Source organism: Anopheles maculipalpis, chromosome 2RL, assembly GCF_943734695.1.
Source record: "Anopheles maculipalpis chromosome 2RL, idAnoMacuDA_375_x, whole genome shotgun sequence".
NCBI classification, from domain to species: Eukaryota; Metazoa; Arthropoda; class Insecta; order Diptera; family Culicidae; genus Anopheles; species Anopheles maculipalpis.
In genome coordinates, this window is record NC_064871.1 from 52319954 (window position 1) to 52340262 (window position 20309).

At 41.4% G+C, this 20309-nt stretch overlaps 2 protein-coding genes and 1 pseudogene across 2 annotated transcripts in view; 1 reads left to right on the forward strand and 2 right to left on the reverse strand.

The window, feature by feature from the left end:
- Positions 1-20309, reverse strand: part of LOC126557136 (double-strand-break repair protein rad21 homolog) — a 435365-nt gene that overhangs the window by 158181 nt on the left and 256875 nt on the right. The window lies entirely within an intron of this gene.
- The window catches only part of LOC126557093 (protein Peter pan), a 326012-nt gene that overhangs the window by 33682 nt on the left and 272021 nt on the right, over positions 1-20309 (reverse strand). The window lies entirely within an intron of this gene.
- Positions 1-20309, forward strand: part of LOC126558385 (uncharacterized) — a 125586-nt pseudogene that overhangs the window by 3075 nt on the left and 102202 nt on the right.

Consider the following 20309-nt stretch of genomic DNA (forward strand, 5'->3'; position numbering starts at 1 on the left):
TTAAGTTATAGTTGTCCGAATAAAGCAGTAGTAAATCAATAATTTGTTTTTGAAATTAAGTTTAAAGGTTTTCCGTTCAAGAAAGGATATAATGTATGAATAAGTTTTTCTGCTTTTACTACCACGTATGAAATTTGATGTTTGAACGTCAAACATTTGTCCAATAGTATGCCGAGATATTTTGCTTTATTGCGCCAAGTTATTGTGACATTGTTTAATGCTAAGTCTTGGCTAGGTAGCCTGCGGTGACTCAGATTTCGTGTAAAAAATAAAGCTTCAGTTTTGGATTCATTAATTTTTAATTTCCATTTTAAGCAACAATTATTGTAAACTTTTAATGCTTTGTTTAGAGTTTTGATTATTGACTTTGTATTTTAAGATGTGATGGTTAAAGCAAAGTCGTCTGCATATAGCCTTTTTTGCAATATGGACATAGTTTAACCTGTTAGTTAGGAATGAACGTATGAATTTGATGATAGTAATTGGATAGCCGAGTGAAGTAAGTTTGAATAAAAAGCCTTTATGCTTGATGGAATCGAAGGCTTTTTCGCTATCTAGAAGTACCATTCCAGTTGATTTTTTAGTTAACCTATTGTTCTTTATGGAGATGATCAGCCAGTGTAGTTGATGCGTTGTTGAGAGAGTTGGTTGAAAGCCGAACTGAGAAATGGGTATTATATTATGGGTTTCGGTGTGAAGGTAAATTCTTTTCGCAATCAATTTTTCAAATATCTTTCCGATACAGCTAAGCAGGCTGATTGGTCGGTAACTGTTTGGTGAGGATCTATTTTTACCTGGTTTGGGAATTGCTATTATTTAGAACTGTTTCCATTTGTTGAGAAATTAACCGAGTTTAAAGCAGCTGAATATAAAATTTAAATAAATGATTGTTTTGATTGGCAGCCTTTTCAGACATTTATTGTTGATGTCATCGGGGCCTGTGGCTTTTTTGTTTTTAAGTTTCTTTAATATAAGTTTTATCTCTGATCTCTGATGAACTCAGCAAGTTAGTGTCTAAATAATTATCGCGGTTTCTTTTAAAGAATATATTGACTGTAGAACTTTCAACTGGGCTGATTGACACGAATGTGGCTGACTCAAACTGATTTTTTATTGCTTCACATTTATCTATTGGAGACAATAAAATTTTGTCCTCTGTTGTAAGCGGTGGAATGAAATTATTCTTATTTTTAATGTACACAAAGTGTAATCAAACCTAGTACTACTAAATAACTGTATGAGCAGGATGTCATGAAAAAGGAATATCCACCAATAGATATAATTGTCGACATGACCGGGATTCAAATCCCATCCGGGCATGTCCTTCCGTAGTGATGACTGACCACCCCAACTACGTGGTATCGGCAAATCTAGTAAGCCATTCCATAGCCAACATGATCTTAGAGGTTGTTAAGCCAAGATAAAGAAGATTTTCTTTCACGAAATTAAAAAAATCAGTTGAATTTGAGTCAGTAAATTTGATATGTTTGATTTTGCTTCGTTTTAAATTGTAAATTTGAGCAAATGTCTGCTCTGTAATATCTTAACGCAATAGAAATAATTTTTTAACGCCATAAATGCTGAAGAATTATACTTTAAATAGATTTTTGATCCGAAGAAGTGGGCCCAGAAGTATCCTTTAAAACACAGATCAGAAAACTTTCACCAAAGCAATGCAAAACCCTCCGTGTAGAACCTACCGTATATAGGGCTGTGCTTTTTCAGCCATTGGTGCAAACAACAAATTAATTCTTTATTTATTTTAGCTTCCAACTTCGTACGGCGTAGTACGGCAGTGTACCCGGGCGCGTTCAATGGTTCAATGGCGCTTTAGTTCGCCATTTGCCGTACGACAGTGCAGATGGCGGTGCAAACGTGTTAGGGCAATCGGGTGCAGGTATGCCAGCAACCGGGCTACGGTTCCATTTGCATGCAGGCAAGCATCGCTTTGCAGACTGTCGCAGAACGAGCAACGCGTCCCGTAAGAATCGGCACGATTATCAACTCGGGTAAAACTTTCCCCAAAACTTCAAATAAAAAAAAGCAACCTACACTCGTTTTGGGGTCTGCTTATACTATGTATGGGAAAAGATTGTGGAAATGTTGTGGAACATTTTGGTAGAACGATTTGTGGGAGATGTAGTGGCAAGGTCGCATGCGAGTAGTGCCAAACAAATGCAAATCCTGCTTAATACGCATCATTAAGTAAATCGAATCAACGGACTATTTCTGGGGGACTTTTCCCGGACAACCCGAGATTGCGTTCGCTACGTTGAGGCCCTTGAAGAGAGGGAATGAGAGAAAGAGAAAGAGAGAGCGAGAGTGAGAGAGTCTAGGAATATTTTGCCGTGCGGAATGGATGTGAGCGCTTAGCACAGCTCCATTGGTCCACGTAGCGCCACCGTACTACATCTAGGGTATCGTTTGCGAAAGGAAAGTTTGTTTGAAAGGGACGCAGTAGTTCCAATTTCAATCCCGTTTCGTCCGATGATGACCGGTTGAGTTTTCCATCCCGAAAACATCGTCATTTCATACTTGCCGCAGTCTTGGGACTGGCTTTCACGGGCACGATTCCGGGCAGCATCCGGTGAGCTCTACTCGATTGGAAAGGTGATGATTGTACTCAGTCAATACAGGAAAAAGGGTTTCCCGTTCTCTGTTGTGTACACGTGCGTGGGAACGGGTTCTTGCATCTCATCGGAAAAGAATCGATACATCGCCGTGCGAATTTCACGGTTCGCCAGTTCCAGCTCATGCCTTGATTGGACAATCTTGGGCGGAAGGGTTAGTGTTTGTTAGATTGTTCGCCTTCGAACCTGTGTGCAGCTTCTGCAGTACCTGTTGTGGTTACCTGCGCTTCAATCAGGAACTTAGGGCGTGGGATTCGAAGGGGGATGGCGAGATAAAATTTGCATAGTTTTGCACTTTTGCCCGATCCCGACCGTATTGAACTGGTGCTGATTTATGCATCCGCTTTGGATGAACGATGCGAAAACGCTTTGAAGGTTAATTTGAGTCCCAATGCGTATCGGGTAAATGATGCACCTAAAGCTAGTTTGCATTTCTTAAGATGCTGACTGGCAATGCTCTTGAGACGTGTGAAAGTAATCAGGCAGGAAGTTTTACCCCTACGCTAGCTTAACAGAGTGGTGAGGTTTGTGCGATTAGTTTGAGGGCAAATATGCTGATAGTGTACATCTCTAGTATACCTGAGGGAATAGTTGAATCCGTCGCTATTGCCAAATTTATCACCATCCCAAACGTGCACTTTGACTCCCAAAGGAATAGACATCCAGCATCCCATTGAGCTAGGCGCGTAGGTCTCCAAAAGCAACAGCAACCACCGGAATGACCTCACAGACGAGACGACGCGAGATATTGAGTTTGTGTCGTTTCTTTGGTACGAAACGCGTCCTACCCGTAGGCACAAATGGATAAATGGGTATCCAACTGGAACCGATTGGGATCCGATGGGCAACAGATAGGGGCAGGCAGGTGGAATAAAGCGAGTCTATTAATCTTGTGCTTTAATTAGTTTCCCTCCAGGTAATGGTTCGGTTTTACCTTCACAGAGCGTTGGCGCTTTCCCTAGCAGAGCGTTTTATTTTATTTTCGGCAGGTTTCTTTTTTTTTTGCGTTGTACACAACACCTCTAAGATGGCCAAGCAAAACGAACAAACGAACATAAAGTACATACAGTTCAAAGCTCGAATGTGCGAATTTTGTATGTGTCTGTATGGGGCACTGCAAAAAAAAAGAGAGGCTGCTCTTTTCTTTTTGATAAAGAGAATATCGGGAAAAAAAACACAGCAAAGCTTGAAATAAGGATTTCCAGTGCCCTAGAAAGCGAAGCAGAGGAAAGTAAAATCAAGGATAATCAAAGTGTGGCTGTGAAATGTTCTTTGATTTCGTTTATGCTATACATTTGTGAGTGGCTCTTTGTTTCGTGATAGCTTTGCTGCTCTATGGGCATACGTTTGTGAAGCTTTCTTGTTGTGTGTGAGTCAGTGCGACTTCTGCTAGTTTAGTGTGCAACCAAACATCGAACATCACTTGTCTTTTCCAGCACTATTTACTTCCGCGATTTGGAAATGCTTCGTGTTCGAGTGACATTATCATAAATCGTAACATGTGCCGCATTGTCGTACGGATAATCATTCCCAGCCATTGGTCTATTTCTATGGAAATACAACATCAACCAACGCAAGTCTGTTTATCTCGTTGCGTGTATGCGTCAAAAAGTTTTTTTCTGGGCTGATGTTCATAGTGATACAACAATGTTATGTACGGATAGACATTTCAGTTTTGTTAGTATTCTATAAAAAATATACTTAGTAAAGACATGAGCTCAAATGGAGCATTCTATAAAACAAAAAGCCACGCAAGAATCCTTTGTAAGCTTAACTAGAAACATGCATTTACGAGAGAATTACTAGACATACTTCATCGAATGTACCAAGTGTTTTGATTTATATTATTTTCAACAAATCAATAATTTTCTGTAGAAATAACACTGTTTGATATGCGTTAGACGATAGCGCTGCCAGCGGTGAAAAGAAAAACAAGTCTGATGTTTAGTAAGCACAGGGCTAAAGACTAATATAGGCCTACATGTTGCACGCAGCAAACTCACATGCAAGCTCCACAGTCGTTTGTGAACATGGCTGAGTAGGACATATTGAAAATATTAAAACTATTGGTTTATAAAATCCAAAAAAATCTTAATTTAACTAGTTTTAATAAAATTTTAGTTATTTAATCAACATTCTACTCGAATCATGTTTAGATATTATTTTTTCCGTATATTGAGCCATTTAAATAAAAAATATGGCTCACTATAGAATTATTTCAATTACAGTATGAACTGTCTCATTTAAATGATGAAATAAGTTAGTAAAATGTTTTTGTAAATTAGTCTTATACATAAGTTAGCTTTGCGACACTTAACAATAATTTGAAATAATGCATAATGTCCTAAGCATAATGGTCACAGTCTACCGTGATTTTTCACACAATCTTGCATGAGATGAACCCCGTACAACTTGAGGGCCTTTATTACTCTTTAGCCCAATAGTCAAATAAGTAGAATCTCTCAGTGACACTCAGTCTTCATACGAAAGGATCTGATATCGAATCCCGTTCGGAGCCAAAGGTTTAATCAAGTCAAGGAATGTCAGATATGAGAAGCCTTGGTGCTGTAGCGCTACAGTAGAAGAAAACGAATGTGAAAGGCAATAATGTTGAAGGTTTTGAATTCTAATATAAATTAATTATATTTATTTAGTCCACGGTAATTATTACTACCATAACGAACGTCAAGTCCGTCACGGTCGTCACGGTCTTTCTCAATGTTATGTATTTCAATTTAACAAATGTATGTACAATTATTTAACAATAAACCAATTTAAAGATGCATGATTATATAACAACATTAGAAAGGTGAAATAGTTTCATTAATAAACCAGCAAATAACTTCTAAAACAAAACTTATCAGAAACCCTCCATAAAAGCTTTTCAAAATTGTAGCACAAAAAAAAAATTGCTTATTATAAAATCAAGAAAAATAAAAACATAGAGAGGTTTCTTTGAGCATATTTAGATGTTAAACAATGTTTCCGGTTTTGTACACGACATGTACGAAACAAGTAACAAAACAACCACAAAAACAGTCTTATCATGCGTCAACTTGACAACGACGTTTGGACAAGGTAAAAAAAAAAGGTTCAAAAACTCACACGACTGCGTATATTTCACCGTATGTTACAATGAAGTGTGCGAAATGTGGACCCATTTTCAGGGATGGCGATAGAACGACAGCTTGAGAAAATCGTATATATCATTTGCTTGTGTTGTGTGGCCCATTTGTCGGATTCTGATAGACTGTGTGTTACGTTCTACCATAGCACCGAGTGTAGCGTCTTAAGACATGCGAAAATAGACGTACGGGAAACGAAACAAAGCTTTACCTCGTGTGACAGGTTTGGATGTACGCAATGGGACGTTGTTTTGCTTGTGGCTTGCTCCAAAAAGGAAATCGATATGGGAGGGTAGATTTTGTTTTTTGTTTTTTTTTTTGGTTCATTTGCGAATCACCTACAAACCAACAATGTGTGTCGGTTTAACTCTTGAATCCAGGGCCGACAGGGCACTTGAATCGCTTTGATAGTGATCGTCTGAGTTTCGGAAGTTTTTATTCGCCTTGCGCCTTGATCTGACACTCACACTGGTCTAATGTATTAACATTGTAATCTGGACCCATTTATCTTGACGTTTAAGATGACTTCGGTGACGCCTACCGTTCCAGTAGCCCGAGCAGAGGTATACGGGAAAATAAAAGGAAGCTTACACATGGGAGCAAGTAGATTTGCAGAACTACGTGTGGTTTATTGTATGTGAGTGTATGTGTGCTTGTGTGTATAAGAGAGGTTTTTTCTCCTGGTCGAAGGTACATTGGCAATAGGGCGAGAGTGATAAAGTAATGACAAGTTTTTTTTTTGTCACAGCATCTAACCTTTCCAGCAACTTTCACTTCTTATTCTCACCCTTACAGTATGGGTTTTGCACTCACTTTCGGTCGTCCCATTACATTCTTATCCTCCCACAAACCGGCCCGTAACCGATGGCCAAAAGTTTCAATAAATCATCTCCACTGAGAATACGGAGTTTTTTCTTTTTCGTGCAGTATGTTTCGTCGGTTGCACGGGGATACGGGAGGCATGTAAAGGGAAGTTTCCGCTTCGGTAAGACTGTGTTTGGTTGGCTAGAAGCTGAAATTAAGTGAAAAATATGATACATTTATCATTTTTACCCAACCATGGGTTGGGTGGAGCTGGAGCGTCTTAATGGTAGCGGCTGAGTGTGTGGCGAAGCTGGAGGCAAATGAAAGTTCGATAAAAATGTGGCAAAGGATGGTGTTTGTCGAGATTGCTGACGTGCTCCAGTTCATTGACTTGCGTTATTGTGTGGTGTGTGTGTGTGTGTGCGTTGTGCCAAAAGAGATACATAGATATGATAAATCTACTGGGTTGTGTTTATGTGCATGTGTTCACCAGCGAGTGGAGAGAGTGAGAAAGAAACTTCCAAAGCTGAAATGATGCAAAGGGTTGACATGGCACGTTCGGCATGCATTGTACTTCAGCCCCACCAGAAGTGTTGTTCCGAGAATCATGAATCGGAAAAAAATAAATTCGCTCGAAACATGATTGCTTGCCCGATAGGGTGGCTAAGATTATGCTTGATAAAATGATTACATACATTTATTATCTATAAACCGTGCGAAACTTATGCCAGCGCGTTTGTCCGGTTTCGTGTGGGTTGTGTGAAATTTGGCGAACAAAATGGACATTTGTTGCTTGCGGAACTAGAACAAACAGTTCAAAGTTTCCTCCGTATCTTCCGCATTACTCAAGTTGCTCGTTTTTATGCTGCGAACAAATTAAGAAAGCAACACGCTAAAAATCAATGGTCCGCAACGTGGTGCTCGCAAGGCTCTAATTCTATTTCATATTGTTCGTATTGTTCTTTTTGCTGGGTTTTCTTCTCTTCATCTTTTTTTTTTTTGTTGCACATCACTGTAACGTGTAGAACAACAGATTTCTACGTGCCAAAGAACAGAATCTCAATCTACTCACGAAAGGTCGTTTTTCATCAACATGGAGCACCAGGCGTCTCCATTGTTAAACGAACTGGGCGCCTCCATTAAGGTTGACGCGTTCTGCATTCGCTATCGTACGGCCACCCGTCAAATCCGGACATCCGTCCCGTGCAGCTGGAAGCGTTGGAAGCTTGGAGGCAGAGAGTAAACAAAAATTAACTTTCGAAATTATAAAATCATTTCGGTGTATAAAGACATCGCCAATTAATCAGAGGAACATCGTGCACAGGATCGTGCGGCGCAGTATGGTGGTCGTCCTTTTTTCTTGCTTGCTCTATTGCATGGTCCATTGTTCACACCAGGGAGGGCATGCAGGATTAGAACATCTAACCGTTCCGTCGTTCGACTGTGTGTTGATTCGGTTCGGTCGAACATTTTCTTCGTGGAGGTATTTACGTTCGCTCTCTCACTCTGGCCGCAAGACATAATTTTTTATTCCTCAACAGTCGCAAATCTTCCCATGCTGGGCGTCGGCATTGTAAAGAACAGCGCTAATAATGTAAGATGAAGGAGGGTGAAACTTTTCGCCGAAATTTGTAAACGCGCGGATAGAGCAGGCAGTGACCGTCACGTCATCGTGACTTTTGTCGCGTCTCGCGTTTGACGTGTCGCAGGTTTCATGGAGCGTCTTCGTCGTCGTCATCGTCGTTGTCTCATCATCTCCGACGGTGTATATTTATCTTTTCGATTTTAACTTTTGCTGCTAGCACATGATTTCGCTAGCAATATGGTGTGAGAACCGGGAGCCCGTTGGAGAGGCTGGCTGAGGTCAAACAATGACAACGCAGTCGAACCGAAAAAGCTCGTTAGGGAGCTCGAGGCTCGTGGCCACGGTTGAGCAGTTTTGGTTCGCGCGCGGTGACGAATTTCGAACATGACTTTTGAATAAACACAGTTTGGGGGGAGGTGCGAAATAGCAATAGAAAAGTAATCACTAGAAAGCCCGGTGGATGGTGATTTTAATGATAAAGCGGTTCCCACACCCACCAGGCGTGCAACTGTGGATCCGGAAGCTGTGGCTGCGAAAGCAAATGTGCCGGGCAAAAAGCTTTTGGTTGCACGGTGAAAGTTTGTCTCAATTTGATTCGTTTTCATTTCCACGGTGAGCGAGTTCGATTTGGGCTGTCGATTTGTTGAGCTTAGACGCCGTTTGCGTGATTCCCGAACACGGTGGTATGGTTTGATATTGGAACAGCTTTATTACTTTCCGGCACTCATCAGTTCGCTGGGCTCGAATTGGAATGAGGGATGACGAAGTTTGATGACTGGAGCCAATGGAGATAACGGTGGCCGATGAAAAATCGAGATTAAGTCAACCGAAAGACCGAGAGCAACCACACTGTCCTGTGTCAACACAATTACTTGATAATGATGGTAAAATCTCTACTTCAACCCACTTCTTCACCTGCACGGTATGGATAAATGGTATGAAAGTATCGTTACCGGAGATAATTTTTAAGGAAACTAACTATAAATTGAAATTGCTGCGGTGAATGATTATTTGATTGAATAGAAAAAAATAGTCCTTGCTGAAAAACTTGATTGCATCGCAACTGGTAGCAATTGAAATAATAAAAAGTTTAAGGGATCAAGCTGCTCAATTTCTTAGTAAATATGTATAATAACAAATACATAATTTAAAACCAAAACATTTTTAAAAACAAGTTATAAAAATAAAATTTCTAAACGTATACCGAAATAGCAAGTGAAATTGAAAGAAAAAAAAACATAAGGCAATAATAGAATTAATACAAGTTTGAAAGATGGGAAACGGTCCGACGACCGACTTGCTAGACAGTCTTCACACGATAGTATCGGCCAAACCGCCTTTTGGTACGCTGAATCTACTGTCTAGCTACGTGTTAAATCAAGCCAAGAATGCCAGAAATTAGAGGTTGTAGAGCATAAGAAGGGGTCTTAGAATTGAAGAGAATGAAATTGGTAGTAAACATAAAACTTATTTAAACATTATTTTAAAAAAAACTAAGGTAAAGTGATAAGTCATAACTAAGAATATAAAGAGATAAGAAAAACAATAAACATGAAGGCAAGTGGTAATCAAATAAATATAGATTGCAAAACAAATAAATAGATAAAAAACCAAATGAACACAGGGAAAAGCATCTAACATGAAAAAAACAATCCAGTACATAGCATGGAATTAAAAACCACAGTGTCAAAAAATAGAATAAAATGCATACTGGAAGTAAAAGCAAAGTAACCAAAAACTAAAACAAAAGCCAATACTTAATGAACAAACAAACCAACTGCAAACTGTGATCGATATCGAACAAAATTGGAGAAATATTTTTTCATGATTACTGAAAATACTAGTCGAGGCTCTTATTATGATGCAACCTGTCACCATACAATAATACAAGAGAAGAATAGTATTGCGTCGTAGGTTTATGAAGAATATAGCACCTTAAACAACTACTGTCCTTTGTTTCTTATGTTGAGGGGAGGAGAGTTAGTGTAAATCAATTGTTAATTCCGTTCGACATTTTGCTTCGGAGTGTTTGCTTTATCAAAGCAAAGCGGCCCACGATCGTCTATCTTACCATTCGTCTTTTGCACATTTGCCAGATGGGAAAGACTGAAGCTTCAATGCAGAACACAGGGAAAGAGTGTGCCTTACGGGGGTTTCCATCGAGTAGAGGGCGTTAAATTACAGAAGCATTTTGTCGTTTCACCCTCATCCTCATCATCAGTGCAGGACACACTTTTCCACACACATACACATACATACAGCTTTCCCCACTCACAGTAAGGACGATTTGCTATTTGTTTGCATAGGGCCGTACGTTGGTGGACGGTGTATTTATGAAGGTACGAAGGGCTCGCGAAGGTTGTGGAATAGTGGACGAAAGACACGTATTTGATTTCGGTCCGCGCCTGGCAGTGCAGTGAAGCAGTAACGGGATAAGGCGGATCGCCAAATAAACGACCATCAGGTTTCACCGGGAATATGATCAATATTTGATATTCAGAAGCCGTTTTCAAATGAATTAGGAGTGGCGTTAAGGATTTATTTATTGTACGGCCGGTTTCGGGTCCGTGTTCGTGAATGGAATGAAAGCACCTCGATCGAGATCTGAAGATTCCGCAGCAGGAGCGTGGGGACGGTCGTAATTGAAAAGCTATCGGTACCCGTCGGTCGGTGTTTCGCTAATGTTGTGATAATTTGAAGATTTGTGATGTTATGCTATTTATGCTTTCACCAGACAGCTGAAAATGGTTTCAGCTCAATGAACCTTCTGGGAAGAAACGGTACCCACCTTCAAGATTGCAGTTTGCTCTGAGGAATGCGCGAAACTGCGCTGAGATGTGTAGAAGGGTAACTATTAATTTTATTGAAAGCTGAAGTAATTTAATAGCATACACGCTATTGCACTGCTTAAACCTATAGCTTTCTGAAAAAAAAGCCTGAAGCTAAAGTGCTACCTTTGAGCAAAAAAGAATAAGAAAAGCAAAACAAAAATCAATGCGATGCAATTTTCAAAATTGAAGATTCCATCATTCTTCGTTATGCATTGTCATCGAACAAACGAGATGGATAATAGGAATCGCTTCACAAAACCCCAAAAAATCTCGTTCCATGAAATGGTTACTATCAGCTCGAAAGATCGGGCAGCTTTGTGAGCGCTAAGAACCGAGAATCAATTCGCCCTCGCTGCTGAACGCTGCCATCTAGCATTTACAAAAGCGGTCGCCGAAAGGACCGACGGATTGATGGAAAGGCGGTTGAGAGAATCCCGAAAGGAGGAGAGTGAGAAGTGAAAGCAAAAGTAACGAACAGCACGGAAGAAGGTCACGGAAGGTTTGTGGCGTGCGACGCACGCAACGCAAGAGATGGTGTGATGATCGGAACCAATCTCCCTCCCATGGGAAAGGGGGGAAATCAAAGTGAACTTTTACTCCAAATAAAGAAATCAAATTTCATCGAAGAAAAATGCGCTCCACCCGAAAATCCGTGGAATCCGATAAACTTCTTGTCAATAGGCTTTTCCTTTTACGGTCACCGATCGCTTCTTGCCGTCGACACACCTCTCTACCATCGAGCCATCGAATGCCGGGCTTTGGCAGCACGGGGATGCTGGAATATTTATATCCCTGGAGAGTTTTCCGGGTTGCCACCTTCATTCGCTTCCACTACACCCGGTCGTTTCATCCTTCATCCGATTCACGTTCAACGAACGACGAGTCGCGCATGCAACCGTAACAGCGTATCTTGCGGTCCACGTTCTCCTTGATGGGGTAGAATGGCGGGAAGAGATTTGGAAAAGATTGCACCAGCATTAACACACGCTCACGAGTGAGGTTTGGGGTTGGGAATATAAATTTCAATTCCATTGATCCGTTGATTTCAGTTCACATTTTCACATCATTTAGTCGGCTGTCGGTCGGGCTTTCTCTTGCCGATAATGGAAAACCATGTTGAGCGAATTTTCTTATTAATGTGCGTGTTTTGCTTTTGTTTATCTGTTTTTTTTTTCATGGATTACAGCATCAGTAGCCGCCGCGGGGTTGAGAAATCTCTCACTGTCCATCAAACCACCGTGGGTCAGGCGTGGCCAGGAAGCTCAACTGCACTGTCAGTATGAGATGGAAGGTGCACCACTCTACTCCGTCAAATGGTACCGAGGCACACTGGAGTTCTATCGGTATTCGCCGTTTGAGAACCCACCGGCAAAGATTTTTCCATTCACCGGCATCAAAGTGGATGTAAGTATTATAGCATTTAGCAGTATAATTATACTCATAACATCATAAATGTCACATCGTAAGCTTTCCGCCGATCGTTTTGTATGTTTTTCGAGTTCGCTAGCCATACACTTTGCGTATTTACCGTATTAAAGGAATAAAATCAACTTTTGATTAGTTTGATATGTAAAACATGTTTTTTTGAATAAATAAATTGCAATTAAATTTCGACAAAGTTTGACAAAATTTGATTGAAAATTGGAAAATAAAACAAAATCTTAAACTTTCATGCGATACCATTCTAAAACAGGTGTCGAGACTTCTCTTACATATCACATAATAGTATAAGATAGAGATGAAAGGATTTGCCGGATCGGATCATGCCGGAGCCGAGTCCGGATCATGATTCTGCGCTCCGGTTTTATTTCTCGTATAATTTTTTTTTATGTTTACCATTTCACCAACGGGGGGGGGCTTCGAAGGTAAAACTTCGATGATAGTGTACATTCCTTAACCTTTAAAACCCCTGATTTAAGAAAAAACACTTTATAATACAGCATCATAACTCATGGCTGCGACTTCTTCGTTGCAACTACCGTGGTTTAACTCAGTTGTTGCAATGAATTCCAAGGCAACGCATTCGTTGTCATAGCATTTTTGTTTTATTAGAGGCATATGCGTTTACCACAGATAAACGGTAAAGGTGTATTTTCGGTCCTAGAGGGATTTATTGTATTTCTGTGTCTGTATTCACTGTATTTCAATACAAAGTTTGCAGCATTTCATACAACAATACAAAGGGGTTTCGAATATGACCAGTCACGAGTTTATCGGTTAACGGACGGAGCGGTCGCGGGTGTGCAATTACTCCCTAGCAGTGTGAACTCACAGCAGATCGGTAACCAAATTCAATGTGGTGAGCTGCAAGACCTTCCAAGGGGCTTAAACAACTTCTGAACACCACCAATGATTTGCAAAAACAAAAAATGTGCCGTTATCAAGGTCACTGCTGTTCATATTGGCTCGAGCCAAGAAATCATAATCATTTCGCATTATCAACTTATTGCAATGATTCAATCATAATTCATAATCACTTCACATTATCAATTTCTTGCAATGATTCAGGCAAAAAGTGCAAAAAACAAGTAGCAATTCAAAGGACAGGCGAATGCAGAATTAAACTCTCAAAGCTTTGCAAAAAAAGAAAAAAAAAGTTAAACAAACTCTGGACTCTACTGACTCAGGAGAAATACTGTCACTTAAAAAAATAAAAATTCCAAGTGTTGTCTAAGCTAGAAAAAAATGTTTTGCCGAATTAAAACATTTTCCCTCTTTAGTCAGATTGTGTTTACTTTGCTCAATATAATGCAAAAAAACTGCATTAAAATTGGTCGATACATAAATGAGGTAGTTTGCGAAAATAAAGTGCGTGCGTGAAATTCATACACCACCCAAAACCCACCCATCCCACACGAATAAACAATCTGCGCGTCACCTTAAATGCACGCACATTGAGCGTAGAAGCAAAGAAAGGCGAGGCGAAGTAAGGAGAAGAAAACATTTGAATCCGCTACAACGACGAGCTGTACGAACTGTAGGCTCGCCAGACTCCGATGTGTTGGCCATGTTATACACATGGCACCGGACGACCCAGCTCAGAAAGTCCTTTTAGTCCGTCCACACGGACAGAAGAGGCGTGGTAGACCTAAATTGAGGAGGGAGGATGGCGTGGAATCATCCGCCATCAAGGCCGGGATAACGGATTGGCGGACGACGGCGCGGAACCGTGAGCGTGTCCAGATTCTGCGGCGGCAGGCCAAGAACGCAAAGCGTTTGTAGCGCCCGATAATAAACAAACAAACAAAACACTATTTTACTTTTTTCGAATCAGGTACTGGGCGTCTCCATCAAACATTCTTGTTTTAACTGGTTGTAAAACGCTCAACTGTTCAAACACGCTCCTTTCGATTGAAATTACCTAAACCATCCTGTTATCATTGATGATTCTTGAAGCCTGTTGTTGAAAATAATTCAGAAATTATATATTCATAGGTTTTGTAAACACTTGTAACTAATAACTATGAGAAAGACGAAGAAATTTTAACTATTTTGAACATTTTTAAAAATATTCCTGTATCAAAAGCTAAGGCGTATTGCCTTTCCTTGTGCAATATGGGAAATTTCACAATTGAAATACATTTTGGAAACCACAAGCTTCACCATGTGTAAGTGTTACACTGTGTTTCATCAGCGAAAGGTATCTTCATTAGTCACTGTTCGCTGTGAGAGAATGGGTAAACGCAACCATCATCATCGTTATCACTTCTGTCATCCGTCACACTATCAGTGAATTTTATTCGGTTAGTCATGATGCATACAGTGGTAGTGCTGTGCCATGTTTTATATTTCCCTTGGTACGGTTAGCGATAAAAGAAATACACGAAAGAAGGCTTCAATGTCCTCATCTGCTTCGGGACTTCCTCTTACACGCCCGGTTCGCACGTTACGCGGTTTCGTCCTAAGCAGCAATTAAATGCTGGAAATGAACGATAAAGCCCATAACCCAAAAGCCCTGCGTATTCTTATGGCCTCTTCCAGCTGTAATTCCCACAGCATGGCGACTGAGCCGGTATGGGGTCCGTTGATTGTGTGAGCAAAGTGACGAGAACGGATGTGTTTGAGTTTGCTCTCACTTCATTTTGTGTATGTTGTGAATCCTTCTGCTACTTTACCCTGGCACACGTCCCATGAAGCCAGCCGAACCTTTGATGGTGGGCTGTCCACCGTTCTTCACCCTTCTCTCGTCTTTTCTTTTCCTCTTCCTTTTGAAAACCGCTACTCTTGTGTGGAAAACGAAACATTGAGCAGGAATCAACGCGATTTCCGGAAGCATTTTCTTCGTCCGCGTTTTCCGAGCCGGTGGGAGGCGATGGGAGTGCTTAATAAAAGTGATTTTCTTTTCAACCAAGATAAGATGAAACGAAACGTAAGGCTTTCGTGCGCCACACGCATCGCAACGGTTTTGGTGCTTGAAACTTGCATTTGCTCATATGCCTTTCGTGGGTTTGTCTGGTGAAAAAGAAATAATAAAAAAAACTCACATAAAATTTGCTAGTAAGCTGAATTCCCGTCGGTAAAGACGATTCCTTCCAGCAGACAGTATGTATGTGCGTGCGTGTGTGTGTGGATTTAGTGACAATGTTGCTAAGAACGAGAACACTGTCTCCGATCTCCGGGCATCTGGCAGTTGGCATAGCAGTGAATCTGGGCCATTCCACACCATTCCTTTTAGTATGCCGACAATGCGGCCAGCATCCGGAAGAGAACGCAGGGCTGGCTGATGTGTGGATTTTATTTGTTTTGTTTTCTGAAACGAGGAACCCACTGAGAAGGCATTTATCTTCAACAATGGCGTTTATTGCGCTCGCAGAGACAGTACCCACCCTAGGTTACCTATTATCTCTAGTCCAAGGTATTCGTTATGAGCTGTTTAATGTGGCCAATTCGCGATGGGTTAGGGTATTGTTTTAAAAGAGCGATGATCACAAGAGCATCGCATTCACTTCCTGACATCGTAGCTTCTTTTAAACTTAATTGGCGACATTTGTTGTAATGCACAGGCTTATCTGCAAAACAGATTGACGTAGGTAACGAGATTGCTTATCTTGCTGCACGTTAATAGTTGCTAATAAAAAAAATACGTCAATTTTATCAACTTTTGAACTAATTTGTGAGTCGGGAAAATGATTTTACATTAATTGAATTCCGTTTGCTCTTCATGGTTGTGTAGGACTCTGTGTCAGTAACTAAAAATTGATTATGTGACATCGAAAGGATTACATGTCAGAGCCAGACACTCTTCCGTACAGTGTGTCACATGATCGCGCGTTATGGAACGTTTCTTTCAACTTGAAGCATCGTACACGCTTCCAGTTACAGCACTTAAAATATAGATTTTTCCCTTATTGAAAGACCTGTCCTTACCAACAGGATATTGCTTACCGTGGGTCTAGAGCGTGAGACATTCTTCCTACATAGCGAGAAAGGGAGATCAAGTTTGTCTAAGATATGTGGAAGCGACATGAGAATAAAATGTCAACCGATGTGCATGACGTTAATTAGTTTATACTTCAGGATACCGTGGTATGGTTTGTAAACATCTAAAGATGTCTAGTAAAGCGAATGTGGGACGGAGAAGAAAGAGGATTTGGGTTGACTTACGAACGCTTGCCATTATTTTCTAAACCTCCTGTACACATCAAACAAGCACACACTTTATCAAACTCGATCAACACTTAAGTGTGTATGAGTCGGTAAGCGAGCAAAATTTATGGCCCATTGATTGTCAAAAAAGGTCAAACTACATCAAGACTGAGCTTTTCTTGCCGGAGTAGGAAAAAGAGCTCAGAGATTGTAAAACCGTTCTATCACAGAGTGCCATTTGGCGTGTGCGTTGGACAGAGAGCACATCCGATAGTAGCTGGAATGGATTTGTGCGATAACAAACGATTACAAGGAAAATTGCTTGAGATGAATCCGTTCCGCAGGCAGGTATGAAAGGTCTGTCCAACAATAAAAGTAAGCATCCGTTTTTAGGAGCATCGTAGCATAAAGATGGATTGGGGCCAATCTTGATTATGACTATAGTTTGACTTTCCTTCAAGCATAAACCCCGGATGGTTGTCGGATCATTGAAGATCGGCCCCAACTTTAATGCGTCCATTTGTCAACAACACCGTTTAAAAAGGTAACGTTTTGATTGATGGCCTCTATGAAACGAGTGAGTACGATTGTGCGATGGATGCGAATTGATTTGTTTGAGTATAAATATGGGTTTAATAAATCGTATTATCTTCCCGGGTCGTTGCACCATAAAGACAAGGCAGCTCTAATTATCCCATTAGCGGACCTTTGTTAAGGTAACGGCTCGCCTTTCAGAAAATAAGATATATCAATGCTATCACAGACACACAAGATAACATCAGCACTCCAATGGGACACTCTGGTTTTTCTACCCCTCAGGATTTGGACGGATTATTATCGTTAAAACTTTAAATGTCTGGTGTGTACTGCTGTGTGTTTGTAATTGCAGCAGATTATCTTTTTCTTTACGTACACTTTATCTTTAACAATAGTCCGACAGAAGTAAACGAAAGTAAACTATTATGCTCCTTTCGCTGCTGCCGCTGCTACGTCCTAAAATTTCATTTCGGTCTCTCTTTCTCTCTTTTGTGTGGCTGAAGCTGACAAAACGGAGCGACAGAGCTGTCGTAAAGAATTAACCATAACAATTACATTTAATATCTTCTCACCTACTACTGCACGCTACTGCTGCGCTGCGTTCGGTCGAAGTCAGCTTGAGCTCTGCGAATGAGCTCATAATGGCCACAGTAGCATACTTTAGCCGTGACCACAAAGCTTACCGAAACATCCATGCACATGGTTGGCGTTTGGTCGTGATTGTCTTTCGCTGGGTGTGTGATACTTGGCCCCAATCTTCCAACACTTCCTAATGGTGCCAGGGCAGCAGTGCAAATTGGTTTGGCTGATGACAGCAGTAGTGACGGTGTCATAAAACCCGGAAGATAATCACGTGACCATTAGCCCAATGCGCGCAAACACTTTCCACAAGCCTTCGCCTAGCTGCGGGCAGCAAAACGACTGCAACTTTACCAAGAACACTTGATCCTTTTACTCTTGCAGCACAAATCTTGAATTACTCTTGGTTCGAGGAAATCTTCACTTATCGTGGATGCTTTTAACTGTTATTGGTCTCTGTCTGCCACCGGACCAATCGAAGGAGAAATCTTGCCCCCTTTCCCCCTCTTCCGTCCTCAGCACCATGTCCGCCGTGCCTGTGACAGGTGACAGGGCACACAGATTTCAAGCGTCAAGAAATAATGAGCCTCCGTTGCTCGGTTAACCTTCTCGGGTTGAGCTTGGCGAACTGAGTACATCGATCCGCTGGGCGTTTAATCTTCTCCCGGATGCGAGGAGGTTAGTTTGTCGCCGCACTAGTAAAGCGCCGCACCCAGGGCACGGCGCCACCTAATGAGCGCCTAATTAATCAACCAAACGTGTCTCGCAAGCTGGCAAAGGGAAGCATCTGTGTCAGGCGCTCGATGCTGATCGGTTCGCCCGCACCGGAACGTCTTATCGTGATCAAGGTTCAAGGTTGCCGATTCGAAGACTGCCGTACTGTGCGGTTCATCAGCACTTCAACAAAACAATTAGTTCCACTTGGTCAAGCACATTACACGCTATGGGAAAATGCCGTGCACACGCACGTTATACCCGTCATTGGCAGCATTTGGAACGATCAGGATTCCCTGTACCTGGAAGTTCACCGTGGTAACATGGTAGCGAAAGAACACGTCTAAAACTGTGCAGCCCTGACAGCGATGCGATTTTCCAGACACCAGTGCAGTATTATAGCAGCGGTATGAATCAATTTGCATATCTAATCAAGAAATGAGCTTTGCCGGACATTCGGACAGCACTGGATTATCTATCGCTTCACAGTTCAGTTGCGCTTGGTGTGTCGACAGGCGCGGTATGGTCTGCTATCTGGCCGGGACATATGCGTGTGCAAGGTGGAAAGAACAGACGTGCTGGCCGCAGATGATGATCCCCTTTTTGGTTTGTGGATCGCGCAATTCCGTAGTCTTCCCTAGTACCGCAAATAATGACCGTTCGTCTTTGTCTTCCCACCAGAGCAATACCTGGCGGTTTAAATTAATCTGCGAGACGTCATAGGACGATGCGCTTGGGAAAGCATTCTCCAAGTTCTCCTTCTGATTACTACCGGTCACGGATGATACTGGGGACATAGCTGGAACATGCGAACGGTAAACCAACGCAAAGTAAACAAATTCTTCTCCTCGTTCCAGCTCCCGTTTGGAGACGTGTGCTCAAAGGTACGCAGAATTTCTTGGCCGGTATCCTTGAGTCTTGTGTAAATAATGTCAACTGATTGTGACGTTACACGAATGGAACGGCTTTCGAATGCAGGTGGTGGTCCACCCTAGCAGTGCATTTTGCTAAAGATTTTGGAGGATTAAATAACCCAACACTAACCAAACGCGTCCAGCAAAATCGATTCACACTGACCGGGCTTTAACTACTGCGGATGTATGCCTTGGGTGCGCGGTTATTTCATTACACATTGGATCAAAGGCTCGGTTTCAATTTGGCCACCTATTTGCATAATCGTTCACTCATCTTGCAAAACAGAAGTGTTTGAGGAGCTGGTAGCGCCGCTAGAGGTGGGCCCAACTAACTATCCAATGACCTGCGCCTGCGAGAATCTTGACAGAATTCTCCCGTGATAAAACGACACGGCCGGGGGTTCGGCGTATTTGATTCCTGATGCTGGAATGTGTGTCGATAAGTACAGCGTGGGATATGGCCGGTCAAATGAGAAAGAACGGGCGAATGGTTTTGGTTCCGTTCAATTTCTCATTCTCGAGAATTAGAGATGAGAAGGAATGGTATCCATCCGGGAATTTAGTTCAATTAAATGGAAATTCTTATCGTCTATTCGCTTGGTAGATTGTGCGGTGCTCCACATCGAATCAGTGCATTCTACTTTTAGATGGTATGGCGAGGACGCCCCACCATTTGGCTATTCTTTGTAGTTTAATTTATGATTTCAATGTATGCAGTGAAGCAAGGAATGGACGCTATCAGGCGCTATCCCGATTTCATAAACATGCGCCATTGAAAATGATGGACGTGCTGCATTGTATTGTTTGTCTTATTCCAACAGTACAGTTCCAATAACCAACAGTTATTCATTTCTCCCTGAGATTTTTTAAACATCGAACATTTTGAATATTTGGAAATCGAAGGTACCTTTTGGTATATTTGTATAAGAGATTTAACCACGTTTGAAACAAACGAGTTTTTTTTTTGTATACTAACATGTCGCATCAATGAATCAGTACAGTCC